This window comes from Mobula hypostoma, chromosome 18 (genome assembly GCF_963921235.1).
Source record: "Mobula hypostoma chromosome 18, sMobHyp1.1, whole genome shotgun sequence".
Taxonomy (NCBI): domain Eukaryota; kingdom Metazoa; phylum Chordata; class Chondrichthyes; order Myliobatiformes; family Myliobatidae; genus Mobula; species Mobula hypostoma.
In genome coordinates, this window is record NC_086114.1 from 45353328 (window position 1) to 45380732 (window position 27405).

At 42.8% G+C, this 27405-nt stretch overlaps 1 protein-coding gene across 1 annotated transcript in view; it reads right to left on the reverse strand.

The window, feature by feature from the left end:
* The window catches only part of LOC134358503 (potassium/sodium hyperpolarization-activated cyclic nucleotide-gated channel 3-like), a 531682-nt gene that overhangs the window by 59805 nt on the left and 444472 nt on the right, over positions 1 to 27405 (reverse strand). The window lies entirely within an intron of this gene.

Consider the following 27405-nt stretch of genomic DNA (forward strand, 5'->3'; position numbering starts at 1 on the left):
ATAAAATGAGTACAGATCACTGTACTCAGATCAGTGATCCACATCACGGTACGATGTGGATCATAATGTGTGAGTACAGTGTCTGATGTCACCATTTCCTTTACCTTTTTGAAAGCCATCTCATGCTGCTTTGTCCATCACCATTTCTTCCCGATCTATATTAATGAGTTCAAAGGGTGTACACAGTATCCAATTTTGGCAGGAACCTATTAGAATAATTGACAAATCCTAAAAAGGACCTCAACCGTGACATGTCCTTTAGTCTTGGGGCATCCATCACTGCTTGAATTTTTCAACAAATTGTGTAATCCTTGTGTGTAAATACAGTGACCTCAGTAAGTAATGCTTGGTTTAAAGAATTCATACTTATTGTGTCATGTTCTGAGTCCATAATCTTCTGATCTTTTTAACGCTGCCTTAAGAGTCTGGAGATGTTCCTTGTCGTTCTTACCAGTAACAATAATGTCATCTAGGTAACACTGAGTGCCTGGGCAGCCTTGAAGCATCTGGCGCATAGCTTTCTGCTAGAGTGCAAGTGCAGATGTTTCTCCAAAAATGAGCTTATTTTAGTGTTTATATTGAGAAACACTTTGGATCCATCTACCATCTCCATCCATAGATAGGCCTCTGCTAAGTGCACTTTGCTGAAGTGTTTCTCTCCAGAACGGTTTAGCAAAGATATCCTCTATACTGCGTAAAGGGTATTGATTTACTTTCGGTACTCGGTTGATGGTGAACTTAAAATCACCACAGATCCTGACATATTCCTTTTGGCTATTGGGACCACTGGCACTGCCCATGGGCTCAAATCAACCTTGGAAAGAATTCCTTCAGCCTTCGTGCAATTTAGCTCATTGGTTACTTTATCATGGATGGTATAAGGAACTGGATGGGCTTTGTAAAATTAGGTGTGGCATTTTCATTTAACACTATTTTACCCTTGATATGTTTGAGTTTTCCAATGCCATCCTTTAACACTGCAGTGACATCATTCAGAACTTCACTTAAAGAGGAGGGGAGGAGAAGATGGCGGCGCGACACGGCGTGCATGGCCGCTCCGAATTGATATTGTATTTGTTAAATAGGGGCCATGCCCAATCCTGATTTGATGGAGATGGACGTGAGAAGCAAGCAGGAACATCTGGAGAAACTTCTGAAATGCTTGCTTCGCTGCTGCTGCTACTGTGCGATCAAGAATCTCCAGAGGGGAAGGCCCCAAATCCTCGGCTTTGCCTATTGCTGGGGCCGGGGTTGAAGCACTCGTCAGAGATGGTGCTCAGTGCTCGGTGTCAGAGGGCTGGTCGGAGGCTTGAAGTTTTCGGACGGACTCAGAGTCGGACTGTGGTCAGGTGCTTTCAGGATGTTGCATCGGCAAGTTTGCGGCGCTGGAAGCTCATGGCAGGGAGAGTTTCTCCCTTCAACCGTCTGCATGAGATGATGAGACTTTAGAGAGACTTTGAGACTTTTTTTTACCGTGCCCATGGTCTGTTCTTCATCAAATTACGGTATTGCTTTGCACTGTTGTAACTATATGTTATAATTATGTGGTTTTTGTCAGTTTTTTTTAGTCTTGGTTTGTCTTGTGTTTCTGTGATATCATTCTGGAGGAACAAATTGTATCATTTCTTAGTGCATGCATTACTAAATGACAATAAAAGAGGGTTGCGTATCCTCATAATCTAATCTAAAAAATCTAACCTAATCTAATTTGCTTTCAGTTGACCCTATTGCAGGGATATGGCATGCAAATGGTGGATGAATCTCCAGTCAAGTTGGCATAGTCTCAGCCAATCACAACCCCACCATGCTGGCCCTCCTGTTTATACCACATACAAGCCCAATGTGGCTTGTTGGTTGTTGAATTTCATTGTTGCTAATGTCATTCCCACAGGAGTTATCTTTTCTGCAGTATAAATTCTAACCTGGAGATTTATAGGCTTTAGTTTAGTATCTCCAAAATATCATATAAACTCATATTGTGGATGACTGAAACAGCTGCGACAGTGTCCAATTCTATTTTAATTAATTTGCCGTTGACTTCTGGTGTAAACCGTATTACTTGTCTCCTGTCAGTTTTCACATTGTAAATCTTACAGCTATTCATTTATGCGTCTCTCCCATCGTGATCAGATTTTTCATCAACATCATGCAAATTAGTGCACTTTTTGAAACTGTAACGTGACTTTTTAACTTTTTCTCTTTTCTGTGCAGTCCATTTATTTTTGACTGCCTGACGTGCTCTTTGTCTCTGTCCTACTTTGTTGCATTTTCTACAAGTTTCAACTTTAAACCTGCATTGGTCTGGTGTATGTGAGCCACAACATACTAGAACAGCAACACAATTTATTTGGCCAGACACACTTTTGTTTAGACTTTGCAAATTTGTTCATGCTCACTTTCATTCCTGACTGCCACTCAATTGTATCTCTGCTGTTTCCATTAGTACAGCTACTTCAACTGTTCTTTTAAATGTAAGTTGTGCTTCAGCTGGGAGGCATCTTTGAATGCTTTCTTGTAAAATTCTAACAAACTAAACAATCTCTTAGTGTATCGTTAAAGCCCATCACTAAACTGACAATGCTCAGACAATCTCTTCAATTCACTGAATACATGCACTGAAATAGACACAAATTCCTTTTGATTCCACTTGGGAAACCTAAAGCAGTCTACAATCAACAATAGTTTCAGTTCTAAATGTTCCTGCATTAATTTCATGGCATCAGCATTTTGGCTGGTTTGGTTGGAGCAGTCAAACTTCAAAGAAAAGTGTACGTCTTTAAACCCAATGCATTCAGCAAAATTGGTACTTGTTTCCTATTGGCTATTTCATTTGCTTTAAAATACTGTTCAATTCACTCAGTATACAAAATCCAGTTATCTGTTGTGTAATCAAATGCATTAATCCTTCCAAGGCAACAAGCATCTCTGTTCTTTTTTTTAAATGATTGTTATCACCTGTTACTCACTGTTTTTGAACCTATGAATTGTTCCAATTTCTACCTTTTTTTCTAACTTACCAGTCCGTCTGTTCCCGAAGAAGCACTTGACCATTTCACACTGTGCTTTTTTTAAAAACTCGATCGTCCTGCTGCCTTTCAGCAGGTAGGTAGTCAACTTGGACAAGTTTAAAACTAACTCAGTGCTGATGTTAGGTTTTGTAACTCCAAAATAATTGAATATGAAAACATGGAGCCGAGCTGCAAGTCTAATTTTGTTTTTACTTTAAGTGAGTTGGCGCATATGACATATTCCATCCATGTACTTTTACATATTACCCATAATAAATTATTTAAATGAACAAGGATGCCCAGTCAAACAATATTTTTACAATATTACTCTAATATTACTGAAATATGCAATATACAACAGTGGAGAGTGGTAGTAGCTTTAAATTTTTTTGCATTAACTTATCAGAGGATCTGTTCTGCGACCAGCACAGATGTCATCACAAAGAAGGCATGACACCTCCTCTACTTTTTTAGGATTTGCCAAGTCACCAAAAACTTTGACAAACTTGTATAGATGCACAGTTTTGAATATCCTAACTGGTTCACAGCCCGGTATAGAAACGCCAATACCCAGGAATGGGAAAGGCTGCACAAACTGTTGGATACAGCCCAGTCCATCACAGGCAAAGCCCTCCCTGTCATTGAGCACATTTACATGGAGTGCTGCCACAAGAAAGCAGCATCCGTCATCAATGGCCCCCACTATCTAGGCCATGCCCGCTTCTTACTACTACCATCGGCAGGGAGGTAAAAAAGCCTTAAGTCCCTCACCAACAGGTTCAGGAACAGTTATTACTGTACAACCATTAGACTCCTGAATTGGCATGGATAACTTCAATCATCATCAGAATTGATTCTATGGCCTACAAATTCACTTTCAAAGACTCTTGATCTCAGGATTGTTTTTTATTTGCACATTTTGTCTTCTTTTGCACATTGGTTGTTTGTTAGTCTGTTTTTTGTGCAGTTTTTCATAAATTCTACTGTATTTCATTTTTTTCTGTAAATGCTTGCAAGAAAATGACCCTAACTGTTCTGCCCCTTGTTTTTTTCTTCCCTTTACTCTCATTCTCTCTCCCTCTCCATTACTCTCTGCCTATTAGGAGTAGAAGACCATTAGTGGCAAGGTTGCAAGATGGTTGATATAGTCTTGTTGGACCAAAGGGCCCGTTTTTATGCTGTTTGACTCTGTGACAACTAACTTCCCAGCTGCTTGGATTGTGTGTTAATAGAAAAGGTAGCTGAACTAGTGCAAGGAAAATAAAATATAATGCATGAAAGCAGTTCTCTGCATTTTACAAAAAAAAAATTAAAGATTAAAATTTAGCTTTTATTTGTCACATAAACATCAAAACAGATAGTGAAATGTGATGTTTGGGTCAATGCAAATCAGCAAGAATTGTATTGAGCAGCCCACAAGTGTTGCCACACTTCCAGTACCAACATTGCGTGCTCATAATTCACTAACCCTAACTCGTAGGAGGAAACCAGAGCACCAGGAGGAAACTCAGGTGATCATGGGAGAACGTACAAACTCCTTACAGAGAGTGGCAGAATTGAACCCTCCCTGATCTTACAGCTGGCATTGTAAAGTGCTGCACTAACCACTATGCTACCATGCCTCCCCAATAAGCCTCAAAGACATTGAATTACTCAAAGACATGGAATTACTCAAAAACATTTAATTACAATATAATTTGTTGATGAGAGAAGCAACCTCATCCCAACCCTGAAGACACGTGAAATTGGATTTATTATGTAGTCTCTGCTCAAAAGTTGATGTAATTCCTTTCAGTTGCAATTCAAAGCTGAATCTGGCCATTGAGTGCATCTACAGGGAGTACTGTCATGAAAAGCAGCATCCTTCATCAAGGACCTCACCATCCAGACCACTTTGTCGTCTCGCTGCTGTCATCAGGAAGGGGGTACAGGGGCCTTAAGTCCCACACCACAAGGTTTTGGAAGAGTTAATACCTTTCAACCATCAGGCTCCTGAACCCAATGTGGATAACTTCACTCACGTCAACACTGAACAGATTCCACAACCTATGAGCTCACTTTCAAGGACTCTGCAACTCACGCTCCCAGTATTATCTATCTATCTATTTATATACTTAGTATTAGCTTTCTTGGTACTGTATTTGCACAGTTTGCCTGCTTTTGCACATTGGTTGTTTATCTGTCATTGTGTGTAGTTTTGCATTGATTCTGTTGTGTTTCTCTGTTCTACAGTGAATGCTTGCAGGAAAATGAATGTCAGGATAGTATATGATGAGATATATGTACTTTGATAATAAAATTACTTCGAACTTTGTCATATGACTGTTCAAATGTTCTTCCTCTGTGCAAAGGGGGGATTCTTTCATGACAATGTCAACTGGAAGGTGTTTTGGTGTGCTCTGAGGCTCTAAAAGCAGCTTGTATAAAGCCAAGTTCTTCCCTTCCACTGAACTCTCTCAAAAGGTGGATCAATTTAAAAGTGAGCTATGGTTTTGTTCCCTCTCCTTTAATCAGGCACCATGCACCATACTGAAAATCAGCAATGTCACAGTGGCTGCTGCAGAATTGATCCGCAGTTAACTAATGCCTGGATACTGCAACAGACTAGCTCTGCCCCTAGAGAGGACTACTGTCAAGAAAAGTAGGTTATTATTATTAATTTGCATGTCCAACAGGAACATCGGTCCAGAAAGTAGAACACAGTTTGTACAGACAAACTTTACTGTACTGTTACAACCTCAGTTTGAGTTTAGATAAGGGCCTCGTCAACATCAGGGTTAATTTTTTATGGGTCTGCCAGCAGATGAGACGATAACTGGGAAGTTCCTGAATGGAAGCTGTGATGCTGACTCACCTGAAGAGAAGAAAGTAAGAACTACATAGCACATTGAATATCTAATAGTACAGCACTGGAATAGGCTCTTTGGCCTGCTGTGCCAAACTAAACTAACCCATTCTGCCTACACAAGATCCATATTCCTCTATCCTCTGCATATCTAAGAGCCCCTCAAAAGACTCTATTCTAATTGGCTTCACCACCATTCCAGACACCCACCATTCTCTGTGTAAAAAAAAAGCCTTGCACACCTCCTTTGACTTAACCCCTCTCAGCTGCAATGTATGCCCTCTAGTATTAGACATTTTGATCTTGGGGAGAAGATACTACTTGTCTACTCTATCTATGCCTCCCATAATTTTATAAACTTCTGTCAGGTCATTCATCAGCCTCTGTGCACCAAAGAAAACAATCCGAATCTGTCCAGCCTCTCCTTCCAGCTCACCCTCTAATCTATGCAGCATCCTGGTAAATCTCTTCTACTCCCTTTCCAAAGCCTTCATGTCCTTCCAATAAAAGGGGCAACCAGAAATGGATGCAGTATACTCCAGATACAGCCTAATCAGAATTTCATAAGTGGACCATTCAACCCCTCATGCCTGCTCACCCTTTCCATATGAACATGGCTGAACTTTTACCTCAGTAGCAATTCCTTGCTATAATACTTCATATTTACAAATACAGTGATTTCTTGAAAAAAACTCAGCAACCAAAGATCTACTGCCCCCTATGGTAGAGAATTCTCTGGGTTCAAAAATTTCATCTCATTTCTGTCTCGTTTGACCAACCCTTATTTAAGTCTGTCGTGGACAAGTGTGCCCCCACAAGATCATTTAGAGTCTTCGCCAACCAAAAGCCCTGGATAAACCAAGAGATCCGCAATCTGCTAAGGACCAAACCAGTGGCGTACAGGTATGGCAACCAAGTAAAATACAAGAGGTCCAGGTACAACCTCCAGAAAGTCATCTCACATGTGAAGTATCAATTCATGATAAATCTGGAATCCCAGAAGGATGCTCGACTGTTGTGGTGGGGTTTGAATGCTATCGACTCCTACAAAGTAAAACAAAGTAATATATACGACAACAAGATTCTGCTCACAAATGAGCTCAATTCCTTCTATGGTTGCTTTGACCAATAAACTATGGAGGCACCATCACAAACTCGCAAAGTCCCCGACGACAATGTGACTTCAGTCTTTGAGGACAATATGAGAACATTCTTCAGGAGGGTGAATGCATAGAAAGCACGCGGCCCAAAAGGGTAACTGGTTGGGTACTGAAAACCTGCGCTAATCAACTGGCTAGAGTATTCACTGATATCTTTAACATCTCACTTGGCAATCTGAGATGTCCACCTGCTTCAAGCAGACTTCAATTTTACCAGTGCCCGGGAAGAACACGGTAACCTGCCTGAATGTCTATCATCCAGTAGCACTTACATCCACTGTGATAAAGTGTTTTGAGAAGCTGGTGTAAAACCTATCGAATCCCACCTGAGGAGCAACTTGGATCTGCTCCTATACATCTACCTAACACAACAGGTCAGTAGAAGATGCCATTTTGTTGGCTCTTCACTCAACCCTGGAACATCTGGACATTGAAGATGCATATATCAGGATGCTTTTCACTGACTACAGCTTGGCACTCAAAGCTAATCAACAAGCTCCAAGACCAACCACAATCAAGAAAAAATCTGCAGATGCTGGAAATCCAAGCGACACATGCAAAATACTAGAGGAACTCAGCAGGCCAAGCTGCATCTATAGAAAAGAGTAAACAGTTGATGTTTCAAGCTGAGACACTTCAACAGGACTGGGAAAAAAGATGAAATGTCCGAGTAAGAAGGTAAGAAATACCTTGTGTGTGATAAGTGAAACCGAGAGAGGGGGAAGAGTGAAGTAAAGAACTGGGAAGTTGATTAGTGAAAGAGATAAAGAGAAGGGGGAATCTGATAGGAGAGGACAGAAGGCCTTGGAAGAAAGGGAATGGGGAGGAGCACCAGAGGGAGGTGATGGGCCAGTAAGGAGATAAGGTGAGAGAGGGAAGTGGGAATGGGGAATAGTGAAGGAGAGGGAGGATCATTACCGGAAGTTCGAGAAATCAATGTTCATGCCATCAGGTTTGAGGTTGCCCAAACAGAATAGAAGGTATTGCTCTTCCAACCTGAGTGAGGCTTCATCGCAGCAGTAGAAGAGGCCATGGACTAACACGTCGGAATGGGAAGTAAAATTAAAATGGGTGGCCACTGGGAGATCCCGCTTTTTCTGGCGGATAGATCATAGATGCTTGGCGAAGCGGGTCTCCCAATCTACATCAGGTCTTGCTGATATACAGGAGACCACACCAGGAGCACCAGATACAGTAGACGTCCTTAACAGATTCACAGATGAAGTATTGCCTCACCTGGATGGAAGGACTGTTTGGGGCCTTGAATGGTGGTGGTAGAGGAGGTGTAGGGGCAGGTATAGCACTTGGTCTGCTTGCAAGGATAAGTGCCAGGAGGGAAATCAGTGGGGCGGGATGAATGGACAAGGGTGTCACATAGGGAACGATCCCTGCAGAAAACAGAAAGTGGGGGCGGGGGAGGGAAAAATGTGCTTGGTGGTGGGATCCAGTGGGAGATGGTGGAAGTTGCAGAAAATTATGGGCTGGATGCGAAGGCTAGTGGGTTGGTAGGTGAAGACAAGAGGAACCCTATCCCTGGTGGGTTGGCGGGAGGATGGGGTGAGGACAGATATGCGTGAAATGGAAGAGCAGTGGGTGAGGGCAGCATTGATGGTAGAGGAAGGGAAGCCCCTTTCTATGAAGGAGGAGGACATCTCCTTCTTTCTGGAATGAAAAGCCTTATCCTGAGAGCAGATGCAGTAAAGATGGAGGAATTGAGAGAAGGGGATGGCATTTTTACAAGTAACAGGGTGGGAAGAGGTATAGTCCTAGTAACTGTGAGAGTCAGTGGGTTTATGATAGACGTCAGTAGATAAGCTGCCTCCAGAGACAGAAATAGTGAGGTCCAGAAAAGGGAGAGAGGTGTCGAACATGGACGAGGTAAATTTGAGGGCAGATTGGAAATTGGAGGCAAGGTTGATGAAGTCGACGAGCTCTGCATGTGTACAGGAAGCGGCAGCAATGCAGTCATCGATGTAGGGTAGGAAAAATTGGAATGGTACCAGTGTAGGACAGGAACATAGACTGTTCCACGTAGCTGACAAAAAGGCAGGCATAGCTGGAACCCATGAGAGTGCCCATGGTTACATCTTTTGTTTGAAGGAAGATGCCCCTACTCTCATCATTTATCTCTTTCATCAATTGACTTCCCAGCTCTTTTCTTCACCTCTCACCCTCTCCCAGTTTCACCTACTACCATAAGACCATAAGACCATAAGACAAAGGAGCAGAAGTTGGCCATTTGGCCCATCGAGCCTGCTCCGCCATTTTATCATGAGCTGATCCTTTCTCCCATTTAGTCCCACTCCCTGGCCTTCTCACCATAACCTTTGATGCCCTGGCTACTCAGATACCTATCAATCTCTGCCTTAAATACACCCAATGACTTGGCCTCCACTGCTGCCCGTGGCAACGAATTCCATAGATTCACCACCCTCTGACTAAAAAAATTTCTTCGCATTTCTGTTCTGAATGGGCGCCTTCAATCCTTAAGTCGTGCCTTCTCATACTAGACTCCCCCATCATGGGAAACAACTTTGCCACATCCACTCTGTCCATGCCTTTCAACATTCGAAATGTTTCTATGAGGTCTCCCCTCATTCTTCGAAACTCCAAGGAATACAGTCCAAGAGCGGACAAACGTTCCTCATACGTTAACCCTCTCATTCCTAGAATCATTCTAGTGAATCTTCTCTGTACCCCCTCCAACGTCAGCACATCCTTTCTTAAATAAGGAGACCAAAACTGCACACAGTGAGGTCTCACCAGCGCCTTATAGAGCCTCAACATCACATCCCTGCTCATATACTCTGTTCCTCTAGAAATGAATGCCAACATTGCATTCACCTTCTTCACCACTGACTCAACCTGGAGGTTAACCTTAAGGGTATCCTGCACGAGGACTCCCAAGTCCCGTTGCATCTCAGAACTTTGAATTCTCTCCCCATTTAAATAATAGTCTACCCGTTTATTACTTCTGCCAAAGTGCACAACCATACGCTTTCCAACATTGTACTTCATTTGCCACTTCTTTGCCCATTCTTCCGATCTATCCAAGTCTCTCTGCAGACTCTCTGTTTCCTCAGCACTACCGGCCCCTCCACCTATCTTCGTATCATCAGCAAACTTAACCACAAAGCCATTTATTCCATAATCCAAATCATTGATGTACAATGTAAAAAGAAGCGGCCCCAACACGGACCCCTGTGGAACACCACTGGTAACCGGCAGTCAACCAGAATAGGATCCCTTTATTCCCACTCTCTGTTTCCTGCCAATCAGCCAACGCTCTATCCACGTATTTAACCTTCCCGTAATTCCATGGGCTGTTATCTTGTTAAGTAGCCTCATATGTGGCACCTTGTCAAAGGCCTTCTGAAAATCCAGATATACAACATCCACTGCATCTCCCTCGTCTAGCCTACTGGTAATTTCCTCAAAATATTGTAATAGGTTTGTCAGGCAGGATTTTCCTTTAAGGAATCCATGCTGAGTTCTGCTTATTTTGTCATATGCCTCCAGGTATTCTGTAGCCTCATCCTTGACAATCGACTCCAACAACTTCCCAACCACCAATGTCAAGCTAACAGGTCTATAATTTCCTTTTTGCTTCCTTGTCCCCTTCTTAAATAGCAGAGTGACATTTGCAAACTTCCAGTCCTCTGGAACGACACCAGAATCTATCGACTTTTGAAAGAACATCGCTAATGCCTCCGCAATCTCCACAGCTACTTCCTTCAGAACACGCAGGTGCATTCCACCTGGTCCAGGAGATTTATCTACCTTTAGACTATTCAGCTTCCTGAGTACTTTCTCTGTCATAATTGTGACTGCGCACACTTCTCTTCCCTGCCACTTGTGAGTGTCCAGTATACTGCTGATGTCTTCCTCAGTGAAGACTGATGCAAAATACTTGTTCAGTTCTTCTGCCATCTCCTTATCTCCCATTACAATTTCTCCAGCATCATTTTCTATCGGTCCTATATCTACTCTCACCTGTCTTTTACCCTTTATGTACTTGAAAGAGCTTTTAGTATCCTCTTTGATATTATTTACTAGCTTCCTTTCATAGTTAATCTTTTCCCTCTTAATGACCTTTTTAGTTTCCTTTTGTAAGGTTTTAAAAACTTCCCAATCCTCTGCCTTCCCACTAATTTTTGCTTCCTTGTATGCCCTCTGCTTTGACTTTGGCTTTGACTTCTCTTGTCAACCACGGTTGCATCCTTTTTCCATTCGAAAATTTCTTCTTTTTTGGAATATACCTGTCTTGCACCTTCCTCACTTCTCGCATAAACTCCAGCCACTGCTGCTCTGCCATCTTTCTCGCCAGTGTCCCCTTCCAGTCAACTTTGGCCACAAGGTACTACCTTGTGTTTCTACCTCCCCTCCCCCCACCTTCTGACTCTGACTACTCATCTTTTTTCTTTGGTACAGATGAAGGGTCTCGGCCCAAAATGTCAACTGCTTATGCTTGTCCGTAGATGCTGCCTGGCCTGCTGAGTTCCCCCAGGGGATCCTCAATTTCCTCACTTGCAGACCTCAGTCAGTATGGATTGGCAACATTATCCCCTCCACCATCACCATCAGCAAAGGTGCACTATAAGGCTGTGTGCTTAACCCCCTTTACTTTCTTTATACTTACGATTGTGAGACGAAGTATAACTCCAATGCCATATTTAGGTTGCTGATTATACTACTGCTGTTGACTGTATCAAAGATGGTGATGAATCAGCATGTAAGATAAAAATCTGGCTAAGTGGTGCCAAAACAACTACCGCTCACCTAATGTGATTAAGATTTTACATGGATAAGCTGGATGCTTCCATGGACTATTGGAAGATAAGATGAATCCTGGGCTTTTTCTGAGTCAAGGCTGTGTTCCAACTTCCACTCAACTGATCATAAGAACAGAATAGTTAGAGCTAGGCATTGGATATTCTGCCCCAAGTGACTGTTTTGTTCAATTGGTGAACAAGCCATGGATGGGATAACTGTGTTGTATTGGTGGACTCCTGCAAAATTCCAAGTAACTTCTCTAAAATGCCTGCTGAATGCAACCAGATGTGCCCAACAGAAGTGAAACCAAAAATGATTACTGGAAGAAATCTAAAGCTTGGAACATTTAATTGTGAGGCTACTTTTCTTTTAAGTGTGCCTATTAGCTTCAAGTCTTTTAATATAAGATCTCTTTTAATAATTTGAATTCTCCTATCATAATTTTTGTTGTCAGATCCTGAGTGATTTTGAATGCAAGTGTTGAAGAAATTAGTTCATTTTCAGCACACAATAGATTCTGCAGTAGCTGGAAATCTTGAGCAGCACACACACAATGCCGAAGAAACTCAGCAAGTCAGGCAGTAACCCTCCATAGATGCTGGCACACTTGCTGAGTTCCTCCAGTGTTTTGCATCTGTCATTCGGTTTCAGTGACATCTTTGATAGCTTGTGATCAGTTGCAGCTCTTGTCGAAGCTGCTTGGTCAGCAGCTGAGAGGTTCCCATGCTGCGCTCACCCATGTAAATGAACTGGGATGGAGATTCGCTGTACTTGGAAACACACTGGGCACAACATCGTGGACCAATGGTGGGTAACAGGTAACTTTTCACGGGGAGGGGGCACAGTAGCATAGCGGTTAGCATAATACTTTACAGAGCCAGTGACCTGGGTTCAATTCCTGTCACTGTCTGTAAGGAGTTTGCACATTCTCCCTGTGACCACATGACTTTTCTCTGGGTGCTCCGGTTTCCTCTCGCATTCCGAGGACGTTAATAGGTTAACTGGTCACTTGAGTGTAATTGAGCATCAAAGGCTCAGTGGGCCAGACGGGCCTGTTACCTTGCTGTAGCTCCAAATAAGTAAAATATAAATAATGGAATAAATAAAGTAAAATTAGAACCCTGATCATCCAGAAAGCACTGGAAAATGATGCACAGAAGTAATGCATATTTTATCAGGTTACTTAGCTTCACTGAAAACAATCCACGTTTGTCCAACTTCTCATTATAGTTAATACTCTCCAAGCCAGGCAGTAGCTTGGGTGATCCACTTCTGAAACTTTTCCAAAGCCTCTACATCCTTCCAGCAGTGGGCTGATTAGAAATGCATACACTATTCTAAATGTGACCTAACCAAACTTGAGCAAACTATAGTGAAGCAAAAGTTTGTTTCTCTAGTTCCACTTGGTCCTTCTCAGTTCTGGGAATTATTTAAGTGGACAGTATTTTAAGACTAGTACCAGCCATGGCTAGATCATTGTTGTCATTGTGGCTGAACATAATACCTAACTGGCCTAACCAATCAATTCACCTTTCTTTGTCATAATCTGCACTCTAATATTTGCACAATATTAAAGCATTCAGATACTTAAAACTTTTTTTTAACATTTCCTTTAGGTTTCACTGAAATATCCTCAATCTTGTCGTAGGGTTTGGAGGCTTGCGGGCCTCAATGACCTGGAGGGCTATGTTATCTGGAGTCAGGGCCTTGTGGTTTGACTCTTGGTAGGGTCACCTATGCCAAGCGGGTCAAACAGTAGAGGCCAGTCTGAGAGTGATCCACCGGTCCTCCAGGTCTGGGGCTTTAGCTCAGGGCTGACAACCCTGGCTTTTCCAAAAAAATTATTACAGAAATAGCAATGAAGAATCCCTCTGTATCTGTGTGGAGGACCCTGAACCACACCTGGGACACAAAAGAGAAGTTGGTCAAGGTCAGACAGCAATGGGGGACCTTTATATGTCAACGGCATAACAGGCACAAGTTTTGCTACAATATGGGGCAAAATAAATTGCCTTTATATTCAAGATTCAAAGTACATTTATTATCAAAGATGTATAAATTATACACCTTGAGATATATTTGCTTACAGGATGCCACTCAGCAAGAAACCCGAAGAACACAATTTTAAAAAAGACCATATCCCCTGTGCAGAGAAAGAGAGAAACATCATGCAAACAATAGAAGCAAGCCACAGCATTCCGAACCAGATTGAGTCCTTAGATCCACTCCCTGGAGCAGCCGGTGTAGGCCTAAACCTCGATCTCAGTTCATCATATTAGCAGGGCAAAAACACCCCAAAACTCGCAGAGGTGACAGCTGCTGGATCAGTTTACAGCCTCACTACCACAGAGAGGAATGAATACCACAGTAGGGTGAGCAAAATCACCCCGGCCCTCGGACTTTCCAGTCTCTTTGGGCTGGCATTTCAATGGTCCAAGCATTAAATAGTGCCTTGCTCGAGGACCCGGATCCTGGTGCGGTGTAGCCACCACCCAGCCACACAGCCCGGAGCCATTCTCGATCTCACCAAATCGCTCAGCGCTTGGGGAAATCCAATCTCGCACAGATGGGCATCAAATCTTTTCTACATCGATTCCTCTCCAGATCGCTCACTCCATCTCCAACAGTGATATCAGCTCTGTCTTTGACCCCATAAGCACATTGAGCTCTGTTTCTCGATGCACCAGTACGACCCCTCCTTCAAATCAGCTTCACCTCTGCTTGTTTCTTCATTGTTTGTGGTGATAATTTACCACAATTTACTTTAGAAAAGCTGTTATTAGTAATGTTTTTAGCCTTTCGAACTACCAGTGAACTGTCACACACACTCGGTAGTGCCATCTTAAACTAGAATACGGCATTGATTAGGACTCTAAATCTAACAAAGCACTGTACTACAGAAAGGCAGCAGCAATTTGCACATACCAAGATGTCATAAACAGCAATGTGATAATGACCAGATGACCCCTTCTTATACACTGATTGTAGGATGAACATTGAGTTGGAACTAAGGTACCCCTTCATCAGAGTACTATGGAATTTTTCAATAGTGCTGTAGACACGTTACATTGGAGCAACAGCCTAGATTTTTATGCTCAAGGTCCTGGAGTGGGATGGTTAGTTTAAGATGAAGTACTTGCTCATATTTATGTGACATAGACTGATGGCCGGGAACATTGGGCTTCCTCACAAATTGTCCAGGGAAATAAGTGGACTTTTGATTTATCTAAGTCACAGTGACACATTGGGTTAGCAAAGTGCTTTAATTCTTGGATCATTCTGGAGGGTTGGGTTCCCTACTGCTGACTTCAGGCTCCTGTATCTGGAAATGGGATAAAAAAACTGAAATTATGTTGCAGAATGAACAGTAGTGGGCGGCGTGTGAGAGATTATCCAGCTTTTCTGCATCTACCGCAGCTCGGAGTTATTGAATCGTTCACCACAGAAACAGGCCCTTTGGTCCATTATGTCTATTCAACAACCAAGTATCTATCTAGAATTAATTCCATTTGTCAGCAGAAAGCAGCATCCATCATCAAGGTGGAGAGTAGCATTGAGTGCAGAGTGCGTGGGATTAATGGCAGATTGATTAGCTGGAGATGAGGATGCTTGAGGATGGAAACATATCATGAGCTACTGGAATTGGAATTGATTTATTATTGTCTCATGTACTGAGATGCAGTGAAGAACATTTGGTTGGATTGCCATCCAGACAGATCAATCAAGCACAAACATACAGTGGTAATAAAAAGGAAATCAGGATGCAAAATATAGTGTTGCAGTTACAGCAAAGTGCTGTGCATGTGGACAAATAACATGCAAAGACCATTATGAACTAGTCTGGGAGATTTAGAGTTCTTCTTTTAATGTATGAGAGGTCCATTAAACAGATAGGTAGCAGGGTGGAGATTTGTCTCTACCAAAGGAGATGTAAGGCACTCCTTTCCTCCACTGGCCTACAGATCACCCTTGGGCAAGAAGCAGCTCCTGTTCAGCATCCTTCCCCCACCCCCCACCCTCCGCCCCACTCCAATCAGGATCATGTGAAGCCATGGGAGCAGGTGGTGGATTGCTGTATGAGCAGCCAGTGCATATCACAAGAGCTGGCTGTGTGACAGACAATCTCTGAAGAGGATTGATAATGGCTGGGGTCACCCATCTTGTAAAGACTCTGTCCAAAAGAAGGCAATACAAACCGCTTCCTGGCAAATACTTGCCAAGAACAATCACGGTCATGGAAAAACTATGATCACCCACGTCATACAACACGGCACGTAATGAACGAACAATAGCCATAGAGTCATACAACACAGAAACAGGATCTTCAGCGCATCTAATCCATAACAGTATTATTCTGTTTAGTCCCATCAACTTGCACCTGGACCATTACCCTCCATACTCCTCCCATCCATGTACTCATCTAAATAGTTTGGAAATGTTGAAATCATTTGATAATTCTAGAGCCAAAAACATTCTTTTCACCAAAATTCGGAAGTTATTATGACCTGATTATGAAAAGTGCAGATAAGAAAGGTTAAATACTACTGGAATGAGGGGAGATATCAACAACAAAGAGTCAATGAGCATAAGAAGGTGAGATGTTGGGTTGAGGGGCAAAGAACAAAGCTTTATAATTAAAAAGAAACTTCACATACAATTAAGGCAATTCAGTAACCCAGTCATTTGAACTAAATAACATACACAACACATTAAATGTAACTTTTTTGAATTAATAGGTAATCGGAATTGAGAAATTGTGTTGGAGAAAAGCAATTACATGGAGTAGATAGTTTGGAGAAAGTCAGAGTCAAGAAGTGATACCCTTCAGATTGTCTCCACTGCTATAATGATTCCACTCTGTAATTTTGATGCTATGATTTCCTATTCTTTGCTTGTCAAAAGAATAATATATTTATTAAAATTAACCTTGCATCCAGAAGCTATTCATAGTGCTCTAATAAGCCTTACTGTTCTGAGGGTTGTAATTAAGCTAAAGGAAGCAATATTTGTTTTCCTGTGTTTCTGTCATCATTCCTCCAGAAGGTGTGATCTAAACCTCTGACATCATGTTGTCATGATACTGAAACAATCCTTTTTCAGAGAATCTGCAGGGAATACTGGAAAATAAGTCATTCTTGGTATTATAAGTGACTGAGCACCTGACTTCCTCATGTCCACTTTGATGCATCCTTTTATTTTAGACAAGTTAAAATAGTGTGGCATATGAGCAAACCAAGTGTCTGCTAACTCACGTCATTAGCAGTGGTTTCTCAGCTGCTTTCTGCTCCACTGAGCCAGCTACACCTGCCAGTGCTCTATCAGACACAAGAGTGCAGCAGTCACTGCATTGACAACATGTCGAAATGCTATAAGAATGGTCTGTTTTATACCATTCCAGTTTTCTTGTAATATTATTGTCCAGGTTCAGGAACAGTCATTACCCCTCGACCATCAGGCTCTTGAATTAGAGAGGATAACTTCACTCAACCCATCACGGTCGGGTGCTTCCAATGGTGCTGCATCGGCAAGTTTGCGGCGCCTGGAGGTTCATGGCAGGGAGAGTTTCTTCCTTCTGCCACCTGCGTGAGATGATGAGTCTATCGGGACTTTGAGACTTTTTTTTACCGTGCCCATAGTCTGCAGTCTGCTCTTTATCAAATTATGGTATTGCTTTGCACTGTTGTAACTATATGCTATAACTATGTGGTTTTGTAAGTTTTAGTCTTGTTTTGTCCTGCGTTTTCTTGTGATATCATTCTGGAGGAACATTGTATCATTTTTTAATGCATGCATTTCTAAATGACAATAAACGAGGACTGAGTGTCCTCATAATCTAATCTAACTATAACGGTTTCTACAATTTATGAACTCACTTTCAAGGACTCTTCATCTCGTGTTCTCGATATTTATTTATTATTTTTTTCCTTTTCTCTTTGCAGTTTGTTATCTTTTTCACACTGTTTGTTTGTCAATCCTATTCAGGATCAGAATCAGAAATAGGTTTAATATCATCGGCATATGTCGTGAAATTTGTTAACTTTGCAGCAGCAGTACAGCACAATATAGGGAAAAACTGCGAATACAGTAAGTATATATACAAACGTATATAAAACTGTTAAGTAAGTAGTGCAAAAACATAAGTTAAAAAATAGTTGTGAGGTAGTTCATGGTTTCAATGTCCATTCAGGAATCGGATGGCTGAGGGAAAAAAAAAGCTGTTTCTGAGTCGCTGAGTGTGTGCTTTTAGGGTTCTGTATCGCCTTCCTGATAGTAACAGTGAGAAAAGGACATGTCCTGGGTAGTGTGGGTCCTTAATGATGGATGTCACCTTTTTCAGCCACCGCTCCTTGAAGATGTCTTGGATACTACAGAGACTAATACACATGATGGAGCTGACTAATTTTACCACTCTCTGCAGCTTACATCAATCCTGTGCAGTAGCGCCCTCCCAGCATCCCCCCCACAACCAGACGATGATGCAGCCAGTCAGAATGCTCTCCACCATACATCTGCAGAAATTTTTGAATATTTTAGGTCCATTCTAAATCCCCTCAAACTCCTAATGAAATATAGCCACTGTCTTGCCTTCTTTATAGCTGCATCTATATGCTGGGACTATGTTTGGTCCTTAGAGATATCAATACCCAGGAACCTGAAATTGCTTACTCTTGACTTCTGCTCCCTCTATAAGAATAGTCAGGGTCATAGTCATACTTTATTGATCCCGGGGGAAATTAGTTTTCGGTACAGTTGAACCATAAATAATCAAATAGGAATAAAATCATAAATAGTTAAATAGTAATATGTAAATTATGCCAGGAAATAAGTCCAGGACCAGCCTATTGGCTCAGGGTGTCTGACCCTCCAAGTTGTAAAGTTTGATGGCCACAGGCAGGAATGACTTCCTATGACGCTCTGTGTTGCATCTCGGTGGAATGAGTCTCTGGCTGAAGGTACTCCTGTGCCCACCCAGTACATTATGTAGTGGATGGGAAACATTGTCCAAGATGGCATGCAACGTGGACAGCATCCTCTTTTCAGACACCACCGTCAGAGAGTCCAGTTCCATCCCCACAATATCACTGGCCTTACGAATGAGTTTGTTAGTTCTGTTGGTGTCTGCTACCCTCAGCCTGCTGCCCCAGCACACAACAGCAAACATGATAGCACTGGCCACCACAGACTCATAGAACATCCTCAGCATCATCTGGCAGATGTTAAAGGACCTCAGTCTCCTCAGGAAAAAGAGATGACTCTGACCCTTCTTGTAGACAGCCTCAGTGTTCTTTGACCAGTCCAGTTCATTTTCAATTCTTATCCCCAGGTATTTGTAATCCTCCACCATGTCCACCATGACCCCTGGATGGAAACAGGGGTCACCAGTACCTTAGCTCTTCTCAGGTGTACCACCAGCTCCTTAGTCTTTTTCACATTAAGCTGCAGATAATTCTGCTCACACCATGTGACAAAGTTTCCTACCATAGTCCTGTGCTCAGCCTCATCTCCCTTGCTGATGCATTCAACTATGGCAGAGTCATCAGAAAACTTCTGAAGATGACAAGGCTCTGTGCAGTAGTTGAAGTCCGAGGTGTAAATGGTGAAGAGAAAGGGAGACAAGATAGTCTCCTGTGGAGCGCCAGTACTGCTGATCACTCTGTCGGACACATAGTGTTGCAAGCACACGTACTGTGGTCTGCCAGTCAGGTAATTAAGAATCCATGACACCAGGAAAGCATCCACCTGCATCGCTGTCAGCTTCTCCCCCAGTAGAGTAGGGCAGATGGTGTTGAACGCACTGGAGAAGTCAAAAAACATAACCCTCACAGTGCTCGCTGGCTTGTCCAGGTGGGCATAGACATGGTTCAGCAGGTAGACGATGGCATCCTCAACTCCTAGTCGGGGCTGGTAGGCGAACTGGAGGGGATCTAAGTGTGGCCTGACCATAGACCGGAGCAGCTCCAGAACAAGTCTCTCCAGGGTCTTCATGATGTGGGAGGTCAAAGTTCAGAAAGGGAAGTTGGTTCCCTCAACTTCCCTTTCTGAAGTCCACAATCAGCTCTTTGGTCTTGATGACATTGACTGCAAGATTGTTGCCTTGAGATCACTCATCTAGGTGGAATATCTCGCTCTTGTCCACCATCTCATCATTCTGCCGACAATGGTTGTAGCATCAGCATGTTTATACATGGCAATTGAGCTGTGCCTAGCCACACAGTCACGGGTGTAGAGAGAATAGAGCAGTGGGCTAAGCACACATCCCTCTTGTGCACCAGTGTAGATCGTCAGCAAGATGGAGATACTATTAACAACCCACATAGATTGTGGTCTTTCGGTTAGGAAGTCAAGGATCCAGTTGCAGAGGGAGGTACAGAGGCCCAGGTTACATATATTTTTGATCAGGACTGTAGGAATGATGACGTTAAACGCTGATCAATAGTCAATAAACAGCATCCTGACAAGGTATTTGAATTGCCCAGACGATCCGAGGTAGTGAGGAGAGCCAATGAGATCATGTCTGCTGTAGACCTATTGTGACAATAGGCAAATTGCGATGGGTCCAGGTCCTTGCTGAGCCAGCAGTTGATTCTAGCCATAATCAACCTCTCAAAGCACTGGATGATAGTCATTAAGAGAGCTCACACTGCTCTTCTTAGGCACTGATATAATTTTTGCCCCTTTGAAGCAGGTGGGAACTTCCGAATGTAGCAGTAAGAGATTAATAATATCTTTGAACACTCCTGCAGTTGGTTTGTACACATTTTCAGAGCCTTACCAGATACTCCATTGGGGCCTGCTGCCTTGCAAGGGTTTGCCCTAAAGAAAGCAGGTCTGTCCTCCCTTGTCCATTCGTCCCTCCCCACTGATCACCCTCCTGGCACTTATTCTTGCAAACAGAACAAATGCTGCACCTGTCCCTACACCTCCTCCCTCACTACCATTCAAGGCCCTAAACAGTTCTTCCAGGCGATGCAACACATTACCTGTGAGTCTGCTGGGGATATATACTGTATCCGGTACTCCCGGTGTGGCCTCCAGTATATCAGTGAGACCCGATGTAGATTGGGAGACCACTTTGCCAAGCACCTACACTCCGTCTGCCAAAAAAGGCAGGATCTTCCAGTGGCCAACCATATTAATTTCACTTCCCATTCCCATTCTGATATGCCTATCCATGGTCTCCTCCACTGTTGTGATGAGGCCACACTTAGGTTGGAGGAACAATAACTTATATTCCATTTGGGTAGCTTCCAACCTAATGGCATGAACATTGATTTCTCAGACTTCCAGTAATGCCCCTCGCCTCCCCTCTCCTTCACTATCTCCCATCCCCTTTTCATTCTCTCATCTTATCTCCGTGCCCACCCATCGACTCCCTCTGGTGCTCCTCCTCCTTTTTCTTTCTTTCATGGCCTTCTGTCTCTTTCACTTATCAACTTCCAAGTTCTTTACTTCGTCCCTCCCCCTTCAAGTTTCACCTATCACCTTGTGTTTCTCTCTCCTCTCATCCCACCTTTAAACCTACTCCTCAGTAGTTTTTTCTTTCCAGTCCTGCCAAAGGGCTTCAGCCCGAAATGTCAATTCTATTCTTTTCCATAGATGCTGCCTGGCCTGCTGAATTCCTCCAGCATTTTGTGTGTGTTGCTTGAAAATGAATCTTTCTTGATTGGGTGTGGTCTTTCTTGATTCTAATGTGTTGCATGGATTTTCCATGTATGCCTTCAAGAAAATGAATCTCAGGATTGTATATGGTGACATATATGTACTTTGATAACAAATGTACTTTCAGCTTTGAACTTCATCCTGCAGTGGATGGGATTCCACTTCCTACCGCATGGTTGAGGGCTCTGACACTTCTGCCATTTTTTTTTACGCATTTAGCTTTTTAGAATTGTGCACTCATGTAAAAGTGCAGCTCTGTGCCAAGAGTGTATATCGCTATTGGAAATGCCCAATCATATTTCCAACTAGCAGGTTTATACAGTCCCTCTCCAGATCACACAAAACGCTGGAAGAATTCAGCAGGTCCAGCAGCACTTATGGAGAGGATCAAACAGTTGGTGTTTTAGGCCATGACCCGTTATCAGGGCTCTCCAGATCCCTGTTCTTTTATGGCCACCTTTCCAGTTCCATGCCGTCACCCTTATTTTATAGTCAGACTACCAGATCAGATTGGAGTTTCCTGACAGAGTTGGCTGAGTTGTAAACTCCACCACCCAGAGCATGCCCTCTTCTCATTGCTACAATCAGAGCCTGAAGGCACAATACGATGATTCAGAAGCAGCTTCTTCCCTCCACCATCAGATTTTTGAGCAGACCACGAACCCGTGAATAATACCTCACTCTTCGCTCTCTTTTTGCACTATTTATTTTCTATATCTTTCTTATTACAATTTACAGGATTTTTTTCAAGTATTGCACTGTACTGCTACCAACAAAACAGCAAATTTCATGACATATGTTCTGAATTTGTACTGGGAATCTCTGCTGCAGAATCGAAGGTGGAATTGCATGATGTGGAGCCTTCCTTGCATCATCATTTTCCTTCTGTAACATTGGCAGGCCCCACTACAGCTATCCTGTCTGGTCTGGAATGGCAAATCAAACATGAAGGAATGTAACAAGATACAGAGAGTCGTGGACTCGGCTCAAAGCATCACAGGCACCTTGTTCCGTACTATCAGTTGCTATCACAGGAAGTACTGCCTCAGGAAGGTAACATCTATCATCAAAGATTACCACCCTCAGGCCATGCCATCTCCTCAAAGCTATCATCGGGCAGGAAGTACAGAGGCTGAAGTCCCACACCACCAGGTTCAAGTAGAGTTACTTCCCTTCAGCCATTCTGTTCTTGTGCCAACCTGCACAACCCAAATCACTACCTCAGTATAGGAACACTGTGACCACTTTGCGCTACAATAAACTTTATTTTGATTTGCGATCATTATTTTATAATTTTATATAATTTATGTTTACTTTATGTTTTTCTTGTGAATATTGTTTCTCTGATACTATACCTGTGTTCCTGCTGCAAACATTGCACCTGTACACACATGTATTTGTGCATATGACAATAAACTTGACTTTGACTTTAGTCATTGACGCATGCTGAATGTATGGGTGTGCTCCATATGTGAGGCAGGTGATCACGTGTCAGGAAAGAGCACAGATCTGCACACTGTGTCTCTTGTCAAACCTCACAAACATCAGCATGGCAATACTATGAACACTTTGATCACCAACAATGGACTTTGTTTTTTATCTTAATCTAATTATGCTGTAAAACTGTGTATAATTTATGTTTATGTTCTTTTTCTTGCAAATGCTGCTAATGAGATGCTAAGTACCTCTGATGCTGTTGCAAGTTTTTCATTGCATCTGTGGATACCTGTACTTGTGCAGATGACAATACACTTGACTTCGATATCAAACCACTTTTATCCCACTGATGATACAGACAAGCAAATCACTTCTTGTTGTGTCAGTAAAGCAGGTAGCATAATCAAAGATCCCACCACCCTGGACATTCCCTCTTCTATCCTCTCCCACTGGGAAGAAGGTACAAAAGCCTGAAAGCACATACCATCAGGCTTAGGGACAGCTTTGACAAACTATTATAAGGCCAATGAACGTTTCTCTGGTATAGTAAGATGGACTCTCGAACCCACAATCTACCTCGTTGTGAATTTGCATCTTACCGTCTACCTGCACTGCATGTTACCTGTACTGTAACACTTTATTCTGCACTCTGTTTTACCTTGTACTATCTCAATACAGCATTGTCATGATTTGATCTGTGTGGACAGCATGCAAGGTAATTTTTTCAAGGTAGTTTAGTACATGATAATAATAAACCTGTAATATAGCAATTTATTAAAAAGATTATTGAAATTTTGAGTGTATATCTCAACTGCATAGCAATACCATATGATTATTCATTCAGGGGATATAGACATCTCTGACAACACGGGTACTTATTATCCATCATCAATTGCCTCTCAGCTGTGGAGACAACTAAGAATGAACCAAAACTGTGGGTTAAATTAACAAGTTGAACAGATTGGATAAAGGTGCAGAATTACTTCATTACTGAACTAGATGGAATTCCACAACAGTCCAGTAAATCCCTTCAGATTCTAGGATTATAAATTTCAAGTTATTTAATTATAAATTTCCCAACTGCAGATACTGGAATTGAAACTTCCATCTCTTGTAACTTTACCACAGTGCTACTATGCAGTTAGGTTCCCTGCTGCTTGGTTGACATTGTAAGCAGTCAGGCATTGTTAAATGGTTACAGATTTATAGAAAGGTTTTAACAGGGGAGATCATTCTGCCCCTCGTCTAGATACCAATCCGAAAAGACTGGGACATATCAGTCCCAGCTAAACCCCATCTTGTTGTATTTGTCACAATGCTGGGGCATAGGGAGCAAGGGTGGACCCAAATGCAAGACACATCCTGTGAGGTTAATTAAATTGAGTTTATTGATTGATACCAGGAGAGCAAGGCAGAAGCAGGAATATCGAACTGGACAAGGACTCAGGACTACGACTAGGCTGGGACAAGGGTCTGGGCTAGGACTCGGAATCGGCTCCCAGAACTAGCAGCGACATGAAGAGGTTACGGTATGGACTCCATGCCAGGGACTGGGCAAGGACCCAGTACCTGGGTCTTGCCTCGGGCTTGGACCCAGTACCTGGGTCTTGCCTCGGGCTTGGACCCCAGAACCAGACATGGACGTGACATGGGCTAGGGAGAGGAGGAACATGGAAAAACAGAGCCTCGGTCTCCGGAGAGCAGGTACGTGGAACCATGGACACATACACAGAACACAGAGTCGGAACCCCTCCTTGGGTACAGGACATAGGGCTGGGACTCATGACCCTCCGTGGGGCAATGGCAAGACGGCTTGACTTACCCCACGGAGGCGAGGACAAGACAAGACAAAACATGACCCCCCACGGGGCAACGGCAAGACGGCCAGACTTACCCCATGGAGGCGAGGACAAGACAAGACAAACACGAATGAACACCAGACAGTACCTATCTAGCTCCGGCGATAGAACTCAACTGAGCTGCAGGCGAGGGCTGCAGACGAGGGCTAGAGGCGAGAGGAGCAGAGAAGGGGTTCAGACAGGGGGCTAGGACAGGAATCACAGACCGCCAGGGCCAGGACTTGACTCGGAACTTGGATGCCGCCAGGGCCAAGTCTTGACTCGGAGCTTGGATGCCGCCAGGACCAGGACTTGACCCGGAACTTGGATGCCGCCAGGACCAGGACTTGACTCGGTACTTGGATGCCGCCAGGACCAGGACTTGACTCGGTACTTGGATGCCGCCAGGACCAGGACTTGACCCGGAACTTGGATGCCGCCAGGACCAGGACTTGACTCGGTACTTGGATGCCGCCAGGGCCAGGACTTGACTTGGTACTTGGATGCCCCCGGAGCCAGGACTTGACTTGGAGCCTCCGGGTAGTGCCAAGCTCTCGACTCGGTCCGGGAACAGTAGACAGCGGTTCTTGATTCCCTCCGGCGGGTTAACTGACGGACCTACCTCGGTGAGGAAACTTTGCAGGCTCGCTTTGGTGAGGTAGCTTGACAGGGTTGCTCCGGTGAGGAAAGGTGAATTACCGGCACTCGCTTCGGGTGGAGACTGGGCTTGCTCCGGCCAGATGATATCGGCACGCCGTACCTTGGTGACTTTGCAAACGCTCTCGCGCCGAACGGCTGAAAACCGGAGACTATAAACTACCGGTTCAGCCAAGAGTAAATTGCTTCTAATCACCAAGGCCGAGGGACACGGGAGAACAGGGAACCAAAGAGAAACAGGGAATCAACGGTCTGGATCGTAAGATAAACAAAGTAAATTTAAAGAGACCCCGATCCGGACCATGATACTATTGAGTCCATATCCCAGCAGGTCACATGCATCAAGTTTTTTTTTTAAACTGACAAAGGGTTTTGCCTCCACCATTCTTTTAAGACAGTGAGTTTTAGACTCCCACCGGCACCCTCTGGGTATGGACACTTGCCCTCATCTCCTTCAGGCAATCTTTGTTCCCTGGTTTCTGATCTACTAAGGGAAATAGGTCCTTTCTATTCCCTCCATCTTGGCCCTCTAATAATTCAGAGCAATGAAGACACACCAAGAGTTGGGTGCTACACTGTAACGTTATTGCAGAATATAAACCTGTGTCACACCTCTGATGCATTTTAGCTGTATGAGTTGTTGAGCTAGGACAACACATATTCGATCTGCCTTTTTATCTATATGGATTCAGCGGCGAAATGGCTAAGTAGGTATTAAGGTGGTGTGAGATGATTGGTGAAGACATTAGTAAATTCCTCTGCTCTGATGAGATCTTTCCCGTGATTGGTGGATAGCAACTTCTTGAAATGAAAAGCATATCCAATAATGAAGCACACTCTTAATACTATACTGAAGAAATCTCATCTCAAACTTTGTATAAATTAATAAAGCAATTGGGCATAATCTGCACTTGGATTAATATTTTAATCTATGATCTTCTCATTGGAGATACAAGAGTCTGAAATGAACCATTACAGCAATGGTATGTTTGCCATTTAAAAGAAATTGAACTGTAGGTAGCATTGAGAAGATAAAGGTGATATGAATTACTTGTGAATGCAACATATAGTCTGCCAAGTATGTTTACTGCCGAGTGAACAATAATCAGGTTCTCTATCAGCAATCAATTAGTAATTAGTAGTCAAACACTGAATGATTACAGTTAAATTATCATTACATTTTTTGAAAAACAGATTGGACTGAAATACAGGGAATAAGCTACACTGCCCCTCCTTAATGACTATTGGCATGCTCCAAAAATCTGACAAGTAACAGATTACTTATTAAAATTATAATGTTCTGAGGTTTCAATTATATTGTCAAATTTACATTGCTTCCTCTTGCTCTCAGAGGATTGCTCTGTTGATTAGGTCACAGGCTGAATCTCGCTCATTCCTTTTCCATTATCTGCTCAACTCACTGCTTCATTCAAACAACAGAAACGAGAAGAGCAACATAATTTTGGCAATTAAAATAGAAAGGTCTAGTTTTAAGGCTGCGAACTTTGAACGTGGTGTGAATTGGAATTATATTAGGTTAGGGATCTAAATAACTTGCTGCTCAGCAATTGCAAAGTAGTCTCAAAATCTGACTAATTTTATCAATTCAATAAGGCTTATTACTGCAGATGCTGCAAGTGTGAAGTAAAAGTTAAAGCACTGTAAATATTCAGCAGGTCAGGTAGCCTCTGTGGAGAGAGAAACAGAATTAATGTTTCATGCCAATGAGTCATTTCAAAACTCTGTTTCTCTTTCCCAAGATATTTACAGTATTTTCTGTTCTTATGTCAGAGTTAAAGAAAATGTGATCAGTACCATCAATTTCTAGTTTAGAACTGCACTTTCAGCAATTCTTTTCACCAACGTATGAATGTTTGATGCAAGGATTAACAATAGTAATAATAGTTCTGTCGTTGAATGAGCTGGGTTTTAATCATAATTTGATAATATTTGAATTTTATATTTATTTAATCACCTGAATTTAAATTCCTCAGCGGCCATGGTGGGATTCAAACTCTGGTCTCTAG